Source organism: Lissotriton vulgaris, chromosome 8 (assembly GCF_964263255.1).
Source record: "Lissotriton vulgaris chromosome 8, aLisVul1.2, whole genome shotgun sequence".
NCBI classification, from domain to species: Eukaryota; Metazoa; Chordata; class Amphibia; order Caudata; family Salamandridae; genus Lissotriton; species Lissotriton vulgaris.
In genome coordinates, this window is record NC_141696.1 from 1,468,474,383 (window position 1) to 1,468,488,332 (window position 13,950).

Here is a 13,950-nt window from a genome sequence, read left to right on the forward strand (position 1 = left end):
CAGCAGTGCCAAGAAAGGGTGCCAGAGCTCCTCGAACTGGTCTACATTTCCAGCCACAGTGAGCGACATCTTCTCCATACCCAGTACTTGCCAGAGTCTATGTAACCAGCCAGTGATAGAGGGGGCAGTGGGGGTGCGCCAGTGTACAAGGATATTTTGAACCGCTGAGCCTAGCGCAATAGCAATCTGCCTACCCCTGCGGGACTTCAGCGGGTACATCAAGTCGTTGGGAAGGCCTAGCAGGACGTATACTGGGAAGCGCGGGAGTTCAACCTCAAAGTGCCTGTCCACCTCATTTAGGACCTCCTTCCAATAAGCAGACAGCACCGGGCACCCCCAGAGAATGTGCGATAGAGTACCCTCCTGTCCGCAGCCTCGCCAGCAACCCTTGTCGGTGAGTTTGTGCATCTCGTAGAGCCTCTCCGGGGTGTAATACCAGTAGGTGGACACCTTGGTAAAGGTCTCCGTCAGCCCAGTGTGATACGCAGAGTGCCTCGCCCGATATGCGATCTTGTCCCACTCCTTGTGGCTCAGGGTTCTGCCCAGCTCCCTGTGCCAGCGCTCTCTCCCCGGGTTGTGGTAATGAAACGGCGGGGGTTGGAGAAATTTATACAGATCGGTGATAAGCTTGGCATCCGAGGTCCGGGTCACCAGCCACCGCTCGTAAGGTGTGATTTGACGGGCTGCGACGTCGCGCACTTGGGGCTGGAGAGCCCAGTGACGGACCTGCATATAACGCAGTCTGTCCACCTCCGTCAGACCAAATTCCTGCCGGAGTTGTTGGAAAGGGAGCACGCCCTCTGGCCCGTAAATCTGAAAGAGCACCCTGCCACCCGCACTCACCCAGTGAGAAAAAGCTCCCGGTTCTAGGCCCGGAGTAAAGTCTGGGTTACCAACTATGGGTGTAAACGGTGATGGGAAAGTAGTTAGCTCGCGGAGCTCACAAACCGCATCCCACACTCGCAGTGGAACCCGGGTGACAAAGGAGGCATAGAGATTAGCCGGGCGATGTGCGCGCCGCAGGAATGGAACCTCTTGAAGGGTGCGACCTGCAACCGCCTGATCTTGAAAGAGCCAGTGCTTGTCCGATTCCCACCTGCTCCATTCCACCAAATACCGGAGTTGCGCCGCTTGAAAATACTTCCGGAGGTCCGGAACACCGAGACCCCCCGCCTCCGGGGCAAGCGTGGAAAGAACCCGCTTCATCCGAGGCTTGCGGCCCTGCCACACGAAACGGGAGATGTCAGCCTGCGCTTGCTGTATCCAACCCACAGGGGGCTGGAGAGGTAGAGCGCGAAAAAGATACAAGATCTGAGGCAGTACCGTCATCTCCACCGCTGCGATACGGCCCAGCCACGAGAGCAGGCCCTTGCCCCATCGGCCGAGTTCCTCCTTAATCTTCTTGCTAAGGGAAGAATAGTTGGCTTTGACCATTTCAGGCAGCGAAGGTGCAAGCAGGATCCCCAGGTACGGCACCGTGGAAGAGGACCACTGCATAGGGAAAAGACGCTGGAGGTCTCGCCTCGTGTCCGCGGAGAGCGACACATCCAGGGCAGCCGATTTGGACATGTTCATTTTAAAGCCGGCCACGCGTGCAAAGGCGTTCAGTTCCTGGACACAAGCAGGGAGTGACCGCCTGGGGTCATCCAGGGTCAGCAGGACATCGTCCGCATATAGGCTAACAGTATGGGTATACTGACCCATCTTAACCCCAATAGCGTCCGGATTGTCGCGAATCCTCTGGGCGAACGGCTCCATATAGAGCGCGAACAAGAGCGGTGAGAGGGGGCAGCCCTGTCTCGTACCACGCTCAATGGCAAAACTACTAGAGCTGTGTCCGTTGACTCGCACCGATGCTGACGGTCTCTTATAACAATTGAAGACCATGGTGCGGAACTTCTCGCCGATCCCCAGTTTCCCGAGAACCAGCTCAAGGTATGGCCAATGAACCCTATCAAAGGCCTTCTCCGCATCGACCGACAGTAACATCCGTTCCCCCGGGACGCGTGAGGCCTTTTATAGCACGTGCGTCACCCTCTTGGTGTTGTCGACTGTCTGCCTACCGGGCACAAAACCAGCCTGGTCCGCCTCCACCAGGCCCGGTAGGTGCAGTCCAAGCCTGGCCGCCAGGATCCCCATGTAGAGCTTAAGGTCCACATTCAGAAGCGAAATAGGCCGATATGAATCGCACAGGGTCCGATCCTTCCCGGGCTTCGGAATAACCGACACCGTCGCGGAAAGAAGGTCCGGCGGGATAGCCCCCGGCTCAGAGAAGGAGTTGAACAGGCGAGCCAGGATAGGCGCTACAGTGGAGCAGAAGGTCTTGTAGAACAAGGCCGTGTAGCCATCCGGGCCCGGGGCCTTACCGTGCTTCAATCGTGCGATAGCGGAGATGACTTCCTCCACATGGATGTCCCTCTCCAGGTGGTCCGCCTGGGCGGGCTCCAGAGCCGGGAGGGTCATAGACTCCAGATAGGCCTCAGCTTCTCCCGGTGGGGAGGGTTCCGCAGCGTATAGCGCCTCGTAAAAGCTACGGAAGGAATCCGCCACATCCGCGTCACCGGAAACCGGAACCCCATCTGCACCCACTAGCTCCTTCACCACATTGCGTTGCTGCGCAGCCCTGAGCCGATGGGCCAGGAGCTTACCGCATCTGTCCCCGCTCGTATAAAAGGCATGCTTCAGACGCAACGCTGCGTATTCCGCCCGATCTAGATCTAGCGCAGAGAGGAGTTTCCTCGCCGCTTTCAGCTGCCTCCAAACTCGAGGAGCCCCCGTACGGCGGTGAACCAGCTCAAGTTCCCTGACTTGCGCCGTCAGTTCGTCCCTCTTACATTGCCGCTCTCTGTTCTCCGCCGAGGAAATGGAGATAAATTCCCCCCTGAGGACCGCCTTCAAGACTGCCCACTGCGTCGCTAGAGACGTGTTGGAGTTGCTATTGTGGACCAGATATTCCTGAATGACCTCCCCCACTCGCTTCACCACCGACTTCTTATGTAGAAGAGTATCCCGAAGCCGCCACATCCCTCTAGAGGGGGGGGCTGCCGGCCAAGCAAAGACTCCGGACACCGGTGCATGATCGGACAGGGACAAAACCCCGATGTCTGCTGCCGTGGCGGCCGAGCGAAGCGGTCCGCTCACCAAGAGGTAGTCCAACCGCGAATAAGTGCGGTGCGCGTGGGAGAAGTATGAATAGTCCCGATCGGTGGGGTGCATAGTGCGCCAGAGGTCATGCAGATCCATCTCTGCAATCCGGTCTTGCACCGCTCGGGAAAACCCCCCCGTCTGCGGGAAGAGTTGGCAGACCTATCCATAGCTGAGTCGAAGACCATATTTAGGTCTCCCCCCAAGACAACATGGCGATCGGGCGAGGCAGTGACGTCCACCAACACTGATTCCAGGAAACGATCCTGGTGGTCATTTGGGCTGTAAACGGAGCCAACCGTGAAGGCGATACCCCCAAGCCGCATGCGATACACTAGGAGCCTCCCCTTCTGCTCGGCATATTTGTACAATACCTCGCCCCTGAAGGAGCTGGCTTAAAGAATGGCTACACCCGCAGTCTTGGTCGCCGCCGAAGAGAAGAATTGGGTGGGGAACTTGGCGGAGCGCAGCCTGTGACAATCTTTGGAAAGTAAATGAGTTTCCTGCAAAAGGCAAATGTCCGCTTGCGTCCCCTCTAGCAGGGAAAGGATCGCCCTACGCTTCACAGGGTTGTTCAGACCCTTAACATTAAGGGTCACCACCCTCAAGGACGGCATCGCTCCCAGGGGATCGAAGCGCTATGCAGCAAGCGAGGGATCAGTGGAGGGGGCGCGCGGGGCAGGAGCGCAGGGAAGGCCAGGACCGGCCTCACGTGTGCTTGGGCATTATCAGACGGGACCCCACCAACAACAAAACAACTCTTACGCCCTCCCAAAACCAACCCATGGCAACTAGCCAAAACCACAAACAAATAAAAACACCCCATTGTCTCAGTCCAGCCCGGACGGGCAAGTCTGTAGAAAACAATCAAGTGGACGTTCAGCCACTCACCTCCAACCGTTCCCTCCCAACCCCCAGCCCCAACCCAGCATCGTAGAAGCTAAGCATCTCTCCCCCCGGAGTGAAATCAGGCCGTCAAGGCCACGCTGTTGGAGTCGGGCAAGTTCCTGGCCGCCGTTCTCAAGGCTTCCTCCATATCCGCCCTGATGGTGGGGGAATCAGGGCGACTCACAGTCGCTGACGATCTTCTCCTCGTCGATCTCCGCCGATTCCGTCTCTCCGAGCGCCTCCACGCGGGCGTCGCTCCGTCTTCCTCCGTGGCCGTGAGTCCCAACACCCCACAGATGTCCTGGAGGGAGCGCAGCTGGTGTAGCACTCCGTTCCATCGAAAGATGAGGCGGAAGGGGTGACCCCAGGAGTAGGGCGTCTCGTGCTCCCGCAGAAAGTCTGTAGCAATCCGGAAGGACCTGCGCTTCTGCAGCGTGATGGCGGATAGGTCCTGATAGAGCGCCACAGGCCGCTCTCTGAAAGTGAAAGGCTGCTTCCTGCGGGCCTCCGCCATGATGCGCTCCTTCAAGGGGAAATCAGGCAGGAACGCCAGAATGTCCGGTGGGGGTGCTGAAGACTGGCGCTGTCGGCCCACTCTGTGCGCTCTGTCTATGCGGATCGGGAATTCTGCGTCCTCTCCCAGAACAAGTCCTGTAGACAGGCCACCAGATCCGTCCCCTCGTCCGCTGATGGGACACCCCGCACCCGGATGTTGTTCCGTCTGGACCTGTTCTCGAGGTCCTCAGAGTGGGCCTGGAGCTCGACACACTGCTCTCGGAGACGGAGAACGTCCTGCTGGAGATGGACTATCTCCTCGTCACGGCGCTGGGCCGCCGTTTCCACCGTGTCAACACGCTCACCAAGGCCCTCCACCTCCTTGCGCACTTCTCGCACCTCGCTGGCCACCTCCTTCTTTAGCGTTTGGAAGTCGTCCTTGAGGGAGCTAAATAAGTCCTCCATAAAGGACCTCGTGACCGGTGGTTCGCCTCCAGTTGCGTCTGCCGAGGCACGGGAGGACCCCGGCGACGGCTGCGTCCTGTCCCTTAGCTGCTGGGCCCTGCTGAGCATGTCCGGCAGAGTGCGATCGCCCCTTCTCGAGCCTCCTCTCCCAGTCATCGTGGCCACTGCAATGGGCAAGGGTCAGGGCCGGCCATTGTAGATGCGTTCAGTCGCCTGCGGACACCAGATGTGAGACCCCGCCGAGGACAAGGGTGCTGCGTCACAAGCGACAAAATGGCGGCTCAGGCCGGGGCGAGACAATCGTTGTACCGACCCAGGTGGCAATCAGGAGGGCCAAAGTCAGGGCCTTTCAGAAGCGCACCCCTTGGGCGATCAGGACATGAGCCAATGCGAAAGTGGGCACCTGCCCGCCAAAGGCACGGGTGGAGGTCGCCAGCTCCAGCTCCTCAGGGAGAAGATGGCGGCAGGGCAGGGCCCAATAGAGCGGCCGTGCTGGCGATACCGTCGGCGACCCCCGGGGCACAATAAGCAAGGAAAGTCCACAGCTAGTGTCTCACAGTTCCGCCAGTGGGTTCGCCCAGGTCGGCTGCCGTTTAGATGCCTCTGTCCCTCTCCGCCAGGTCCGGGGCCCCCGCCGCGCCACGCACTGTTGTCGGCAGCGAGGGGCTAAAGTGTCAGCTAAGGTCCAGGGTCTGCTGCGCGTCGGTGGTACCGGTCACGTAGGCCTCGGCCGGGGAGTGCCGTTATGCTCCGGAGCACGTCGGGACCGAACACTCGGGATCACCAGCTTTCAGCACCAGGCCCAGCCGAGGCGCCTGGACAGCACTGCAATACGCTCCGCCTCCCAGGCTCTCCTCCGCGCTCCGAACTTTAAGCAAACTTTCGGGGTGCTTCCCCCGGGGCGATAGGAGTCAAAGTAGGATCAATAGGTGCACCAGGAACTCCGGCACATTCCTAGCTACCACCCTAAAGCTCTACGTGACAACTTGCCGGTGGGACAATTCCTGAGGATCCGCAGGAATTGTTCAAGAACTTCTGATTTTGTAGATTTTTCTAAAGACTTAGCAATGAAACTACGAGATCGGGACTATCCCAAACATCTTGTGAAAAGGGCACAGAAAATGGCACATAACAATAATCGGGATGCCCTGTTGAGTCCTTCAGTCCTGAAGCCACCTTTAGAGAGATTAACCTTTGTGACAACCTTCTGCACATTGTCAAATAAATTGCAGAAAACAATAAAAAGGAACTGGAAGATCCTCAACAGTTCTGGATACACCATCCAGCCACCACTCTTTTCGTTCAAAAGGGGTGCGAGTCTGAAGGATAGTCTGGTCCACACGAGGCCTAGGCGCACAAATGTGATTCCAGCTAACACCTTGTGGAATCTACCTCCACGAGTATGGCATTTTCCTTGTGGAATATGCACTGCATGCCCACAGACTGAGAAGACAGTTTCCATTGATATCGGTACCTCAAGGCCGTGGGTTCTACAAAGCCACACGAACTGTAACAGCGACAGGTTGATATATTTGATCACTTGTCCATGCTCCTTACGGTACGTCGGAATGACGACTCGCAAGATCAAAGTGCGGATCAACGAGCATAAGAGTACCATCCGGTGCAACAAGCAGGCTACCAGACTCACTAAACATTTTCTACAAATGAGGCACTCTCCAGAAGACTTTCGATGGACTGTTTTGGAGAAACCTTTCGTCCCTCCTCATATTACCGACATATCACGTTTTCTCTTTCTAAAAGAACAGAAATTGATTTTTCGCCTTCAAAGCGATGTGGCAGGATTGAACGATGATATTCCTTGGACTTCTATCTGAGAGTTTTGTGGTCATCCATTCTATGCTATCATGAAGGGCAGTCTCCTATGGTCTAATTCAACACCTTTCCCTCTGCTGATAGTTTCACGCCTTTCTTTTTCTTTCTCTCCCTTTTTTGGTTGATCGTATTGTCTGCCTGATCTGACCCTCTGTCGTGATTTGACGGCCCTTTTAGACATCTAGTGCACTCAGATTTGTAATCTTACCTTTAAGGGTTGTCTTGGTCTATATGACTAAAAAACTCCACTACTGTGACTCACTACATACGGGATTCTTAAATTTGGTCCTGTAATAGGGATATTCCAGCTATCTCAACTTTTTGATTTGGGCACAGTCATAGATCTCCACATGAAGGTTATGCTGCAACTTGATACTATGTATAGTTATTGTTACACTGAACTCTCTACATACGAGACTTTTAAATCTGGTTCTGCCATAGAGAGTTGCCAGTCATTTCAACCATTTGATTTGATAATGGTCTTAGAAGATCACTCCGCGCATTTACATAAATGCGCTTTCTGTTATTATTACATTTGTTCTGATGGCCTCGAACGTCTTTGTTTACGGAGCTTTTCCTTTGTTGTGATTGTCGAGTCAACCCCAGTGCTGTGATTGGCGCATACCTGTCTAATGGGCTTCGTTGGTCCATACGAAGGCCCTATCATATGCTGCCTTGTAAACGGGCTCCGTACCACTTTCTACGTCCTTCGAAATCAGAGAGCGTTTCGAAATACTGTATCGGTGACGATTGAACGCTTCATATTTGGGACGGTTTTTCACGTCCGTCCGCAATCGGATAGATCTTATTAATTTTTTTAAAAATAACAAAAAAACAATCTATGTACACACGTGGCAATTATGTGTGTTTTCGATCCTCTAAGTATCCGTTGCTTGGATTCTTTCTATTGGACCATGCAGAAACCAATAGTCATACGAGATCTCACACATGCGCCCTGGGTCTCCGGTACCCCGCATGTGTTCTCTCTGGTCCGCATTACAAATCAACCAATGACGTGCCATCATGCAGGATAAAAGCACACATACGACGTCTGGTCGGTACCTCCCCCCTAGCCTCAGGAAGAGGCCAGAGGTACCGACGGACAGGTAAAGGAAACTTGAAATATCCGAGCTTTGTCTCTCATTTTCCTGTAGTGTTGCTTTCCTCTCTGCTCTTTTCTCTGGAGTGCTATTTCTGTGTTTTTATTAATTTTTGTTAAAGTTGGAAATGCTGCTTATACTAGACAGAGCAGTATCAAACAGAAAATAGCCACAAATACACTGAAGGACTCTAGTCCTGTTGTTTTCAGCCATTTTTAAGCAATCTTGTTTAATACCAATGTTGTTGTGGTGCTCCTAAAAGAGCATGCACTTTTTGTATGTAAATATGTTGAATGGATTTCTAAATTTATATGATGAAATCCCCCCCTGTTTTTACACTATTTTTCCATATATACTTAGAGCGGGGCCTCCTATCTCTGGGCCGGTGCCAGGAGAGGTGAGGCTTACTCCCTAGATTACTGGGGTAAGTAATGAATCACTTGATACCAATTATTTTTCTTTTGACCACTGATGTAAGTGGACTGATACTGTACATTATATCTGCAGTTTTTGGATGTATGAGTTAGATTGAGGTGCACAGTAGATATATTTTGTGTCTCTATTTTTCAATATTATTTCTACAGGAAAGAATCCCTTGAAAAAATCTGGTACAACTGGTGCTGTAAGTACTTCTGCCTGCAGAACTCTCTCCAGATTAATTACTGGGTAACACTAAGTACCTAATAGATTATGTTTCATAATTTGAATCATTTTGAGAAATCACTTTTTCATTTGCAGTAGTGTATAGTAAGATCTGGTCCTGATGAAAGCTAAGCAGGGGAGTTGCCCCTGAATACAGCAGAAACATGTCGACCACTTTATCATCTTCTTAGGGCAGTTATTATATTGCACTGTCTTACACTTCAGTTTTAATCTTGACCCCATGGTTCATTTCCTAATAAAGTTTCCCTTGAACATGGTAGTCAATTTCATCTCACTATTTTTCTCATATATTTTTTGTTACACTACAAATCACTCTTCTTTTGAGTTCTCACACCATCTTACCCACTGTACACTGGAGGTCGGATCCGCCTGGGTGGTCCTGGATGATTGGAGAAAAAACACACAATCTATCAGGTGTGTCTCCTCATTTGTACCAGGACCCAACAACTAATCCCAGATGATGAGGCTCCGCTATATGGGTGGGCTGATGGGATTCATTTCCATTGTTCTGCATACTCTTTTCTAACTCTCATGCATTCTTCTTTTCTACTTTTAGAGATCAGTCCTTTGCAGAGACCCCATTAAGCCTTTCTTTCTTGTTAAACTCTCTCATTGATGGCTAGCACCGACATACACTTTTAGACACACCTCCCGCCACAAGCTCTAGAATTGCGAACTTTAGAGCTGTGGAGCTACGTTCGAATCTCGGCATCAGCTCAACATCCTGTGATTCCAGACAAATCGCTTTGTCTCCCCGTGCCTACAACAAATGAATGTGTTCTTCTGTAATATAAATTGTGCTCATGCCATGTTGTCGAGTTCGCGCTATATAATATTGCAAGGAAAATAAAGTAGGGAAACTCGAGTTCACACACTACTGAACTGTCATTTGAGATGTCATCAGTGATGTCATTTGAGATGTCATCAGTGATGTCACTGACCATGTCATGAATGATGTAATATGTGACATCATCAGCAGTGGATTGCGGGTGCGCGATATATAGTTAGTGCAACTAACTATATATGGAATTTCAATGGTTTTGTGTGAGTAAAATAAGGTTTTGTAAATGCGAATTCCTAACTATATATGGTCTATAACCTATGGTTTTTTCAGTGAATTTTCAAGATTTTGTAAATGCTAATTCCTAACTATATATGGTCTATAACCTATGGTTTTTTCAGTGAATATATATATATATATATATATATATATATATATATATATATATATATATATATATATATATATATATATATATATATATATATATATATATATATATATATATATCCCCGGTCCTGGGGAGATATATATATATATATATATATATCCCCAGGACCGGCGAAGCAGGAGACAGACCACAAGTTCTTTCAGGTAAGTTTATTTTCAGTTTTTTGTGGACCAACCAACCATGACGCGTTTCGGGCCTTTCAGCCCTTGTTCACATGCAGGGAGTAGCTGATTTTTGTGATATTTAATGTGCATTAGTGCCCCGCCTGCTGCCCGCCTCCAAAGATGGTCATGTGACAAAACTTATATGGACAACAGACTATCGTTGTGGGTGTCCATTATTAAGAAGACAGAATCGTTTCTAAATGGTTCTGTTGCTGAGGGTAAAGCAATTAAGAAAAAAAAACGCACTTCGAAACTAGCATATTTACAATCCTTTGCATAAATGCGTTTTGTACGTATCATTGTGTCAGTATTTTACACAAAACAAATCATAGGAACAATTCATGATTACAATTGGTGTAGTAACTGGTTGAATCCAGTGAATCATAAAGAGGTAACCAACATGCATGTTCGTACAGAATAAAAGTAATGATAATTCCGACTTGCTTTTTGTCTGTAGGGACACGAGAAGGGAGAGCAAAGTTGTGCAAAAAGGGCAAAAAAAGTGCTACAATACTAACGACCAAAAGGCTAAGGCAACCCTGCCTAGTGTGCAAAGAGGCTTGATATAAAGTGCATACTTTCAATTCTAAAAAGTGATAAAATTCATGATATATATTGTATTGATAAAAGAAAATGCACTTAGAAAATATATATTACCTGTATTAAAATCAGAAACTAAGCCATATTATTCAATTAAAGGTAAATATAAAATGCAATTCTAAAAACAGTAATTTCATCATGATTTCTTGTTCTTAACAGAATATAAAAGTAAGTGTAGTGACGAGTTACATAGTGATAAAACATAATTAAAGAGAGGGAGAAAAAAATGCCACAGATGTAAAAATGGCCGGAGGAACGGAAAATAGAAAATTGCAAAAAATTCTTAACATATGTATATACAGATATACATGTTACCATATATATGTCAAGTGCAAAAAATAATAAAACCCTACAGATAACAGGGAACCTGACTATCTATTAAATTTCATAAATAGTGATAATTAGTACATTTCCATCATACAAAGGTGCATAAATGGGCAACAGGGAACCTGACTACCCATTTGAACAGAAAGGTGTCTGATCATGACAGTATATATTCTGCTCGCCTACTCTACTTTTTTTAAAACATTGTATTTACAAAGAAACCGGCATGGGATTTACAATATGCATGGCCCTTAACTTTAACCTCGAAAACTGCCCTAAGATAGTACAGAGGACCCCCAGCTAAGGCTGGGGAGCTGCTGCAAGCTGCTGTTGCTGACGGGCTGCGCCGGCCCCGGTTCTGGGCCCGCCCTCTCTAGGCTGTCCGAGGCAGGCCGGGAGCAGGGGCCGCTGAGGCAGAAAGCCGGGCCGGTGACATTAAGGGCCCTGGACCCAGGCACTTCTCGGACCCTCGCCTCACTCGCTCTTCTACACGCAGGCACAGAGGGGTGGGGCATAGACATTATTTGCATATGAGGTCCCTGTCCTTGATTTAAAAAAAAAAACACAATAGTAGATTTGCAGCAGCCAGTACTTGAGGGTGAAGAAGTTGCCTCCCCAGAGTTGTGGTGAGCATCAGCTGCTGAGCGGGAGTCTCTGCAGCCCCCGGGGGCATGTAGAGAAGTGGCCCGAGCAGAGTGCCTTAGAAGCAAGGCTAGGCGCTTGCTGCCGCTAGTGCCGGCCCCTTAAGAAGAACGGCCCCAGTCGGTGCCAAAGTGTCAAATAAGCAAGTGCGAGAGAGGGCTGTGCTTGGCTCTGTGCAGGAAGTTCGAAAGGGAGGGCAGGTGTGAAAGGGAAATGTGCAAATGTACTTGTAAGTAGCCTGATGATGACACCATGCGGGCTGCGTCTGCATAAGAGGCCTGGACCGGCAGCCTCTCGTGCCTACGGCCATACCACCCTGAATGTGCCCGATCTCGTCCAATCTCAGAAGCTAAGCAGGGTCGGGTCTGGTTAGTACTTGGATGGGAGACCGCCTGGGAATACCAGGTGCTGTAGGCATTTTGCTTCTCTCTGACACCAGGGGTGCTCCTCTATCGCACAATCGCACACAACCTTTCTCGCTAATGGCACTTCCGTTTTTAGGTCTCGACCTACCAATGCGGTTGCGCATTGCAGCTGTCGAGACATATAGAGGGCTACCAGCAAATCCTACCAAGAGGTTTTGGATTGCAGATTCTCCCCAATGCATTTGAGCCATTCAAGCGTGAGGCTTCACCAGCGCGCCCTCTGCCTCACTTCTCATTCATATGCTTGTTCCCTCCCACTCGCTCGCTCCCCCAGCCATGTCACAAACCACCATGGGGCTCATTTATGAGCCCTTGCATCAATTTTACGCCGCTGACGCGTCACTGTTTGTGACACACCATCGGAGTATAAAAAATGTGCCTTGCTGCACCATATTTACAAAGTGACGCATCTAGGGAGATGCGTCATTTTGTAAAACCCTGCGCCACAGTATACCTGAGCCAGGTATAATGTATGCAAGGGGGGCGTATCGACGCAAGAAAGGGTCATGGAAGTGACGCCGTGAAATCTATGAGATTTCACTGCGCCACTTCTAGGACTCAAATGCGTCAAAATCTTATGCCTGCCTCACAGCAGGCGTAAGACTGACGCAGGCACTAACAACATGGGACTTGCCCAAGTGAAAGTACACATTGCTGGAGTTGCGTCACACCAGCAATGCGTCACTTATGCGCCTACAGATACATCACAAATACTGACGTAGCTGTAACTCCTTGCGACATGATGCGTCATACTGTAAATATGACGCATCGTTAGTGTCGCAGGGAGAGCGCAGTGAAAAGTGACTGCTGTTTTCACACAGCGATGCGTCACTCTTCATAAATGAGGCCCCATATGTCTGTGCCTCAGACACTTCAAAGCTGCCGCTCCTTGCCCCCCGCATCAGACTTCAAAGGGATGCCTCCCCCGACCCCGTCACAGCAATGCCGAGAGCTTGTTTGATCCATTTCACTGTGCCTGCATGTCTTGTTTTCTATTTGTATTCCGGTGTTTGTAGAACTTGGTTTAGAATACATCTAAATCACAGCTGTCTCGGTTTGTTTACTTATTCTGTTTATGAACTCACTTTACCATCATCCTACCCCCCTACCTCTTTTTTTGCAGCTGTCTGCTTTTTCTTGCAGTTTTATTCCCCAAAAGCTCCTTTTTTTTATTGCTCCGTTTTTTTTCTTGTTTTTCTTGCAGTTTTATTCCCCGATCTCCCACCATCACTCCTACCATGCTCCGTATTTTTTCTTGCACTTTTATTCCCCAATATCCCACCCCGATCTCCCACCATCACTCCTACCCCACACATGGACCTCCCTGTGACTCTTCCGCCCCCAGCTCTGTCCGCTCAGCGGGTCACCCAATACCATTCCAACCCCTCTTCCCCAATATTCCACCATTACTCCTACCCCGCTCTGTGTTTTCTTGCAGCTCTGTCCGCTCAGCGGATCACCCAAAACCATTCCAACTCCTCTTCCCCGATCTCCCACCATCGCTCATACCCCGGTCTGTGTTTTCTTGCAGTTTTATGTAGCACAAACTCGACCGGGAGGCATTGGAGCACTTTACACGAGGACCACTTACATTATATAAGGACTATGGGCCCGATTCACAGAATGAACTTAAGACTCAGTCCTAAACTTACTACTATTTTGGTATTCACAGAATGCACTTACTACTTTTGGCATTCACAGAAGTTAGGATTTTGTCTCAAGTCTGTCTTAAGTCTGTCTTAAGTTTGTCTTAAGACAAACTTAAGACAAAATCCTAACTTCTGTGAATACCAAAAGTAGTAAGTTCATTCTGTGAATGCCAAAAGTAGTAAGTGCATTCTGTGAATACCAAAATAGTAGTAAGTTTAGGATTGAGTCTTAAGTTCATTCTGTGAATCGGGCCCTTAGTCTGCAGCTCTGGCCGTTATGCCTTATCTAACCTCTCCTTTTTTGCTTTCCCCTCCTTCGCAACCTT

At 49.8% G+C, this 13,950-nt stretch overlaps 1 non-coding gene across 1 annotated transcript; it reads left to right on the forward strand.

Moving 5' to 3' along the window:
* Window positions 1-11,848: 11,848 nt before the first annotated feature.
* LOC147698936 (5S ribosomal RNA) lies at window positions 11,849-11,967 on the forward strand. The gene has a single exon (XR_015299531.1). It is a non-coding gene; the product is annotated as a 5S ribosomal RNA (ribosomal RNA).
* Window positions 11,968-13,950: the final 1,983 nt, after the last annotated feature.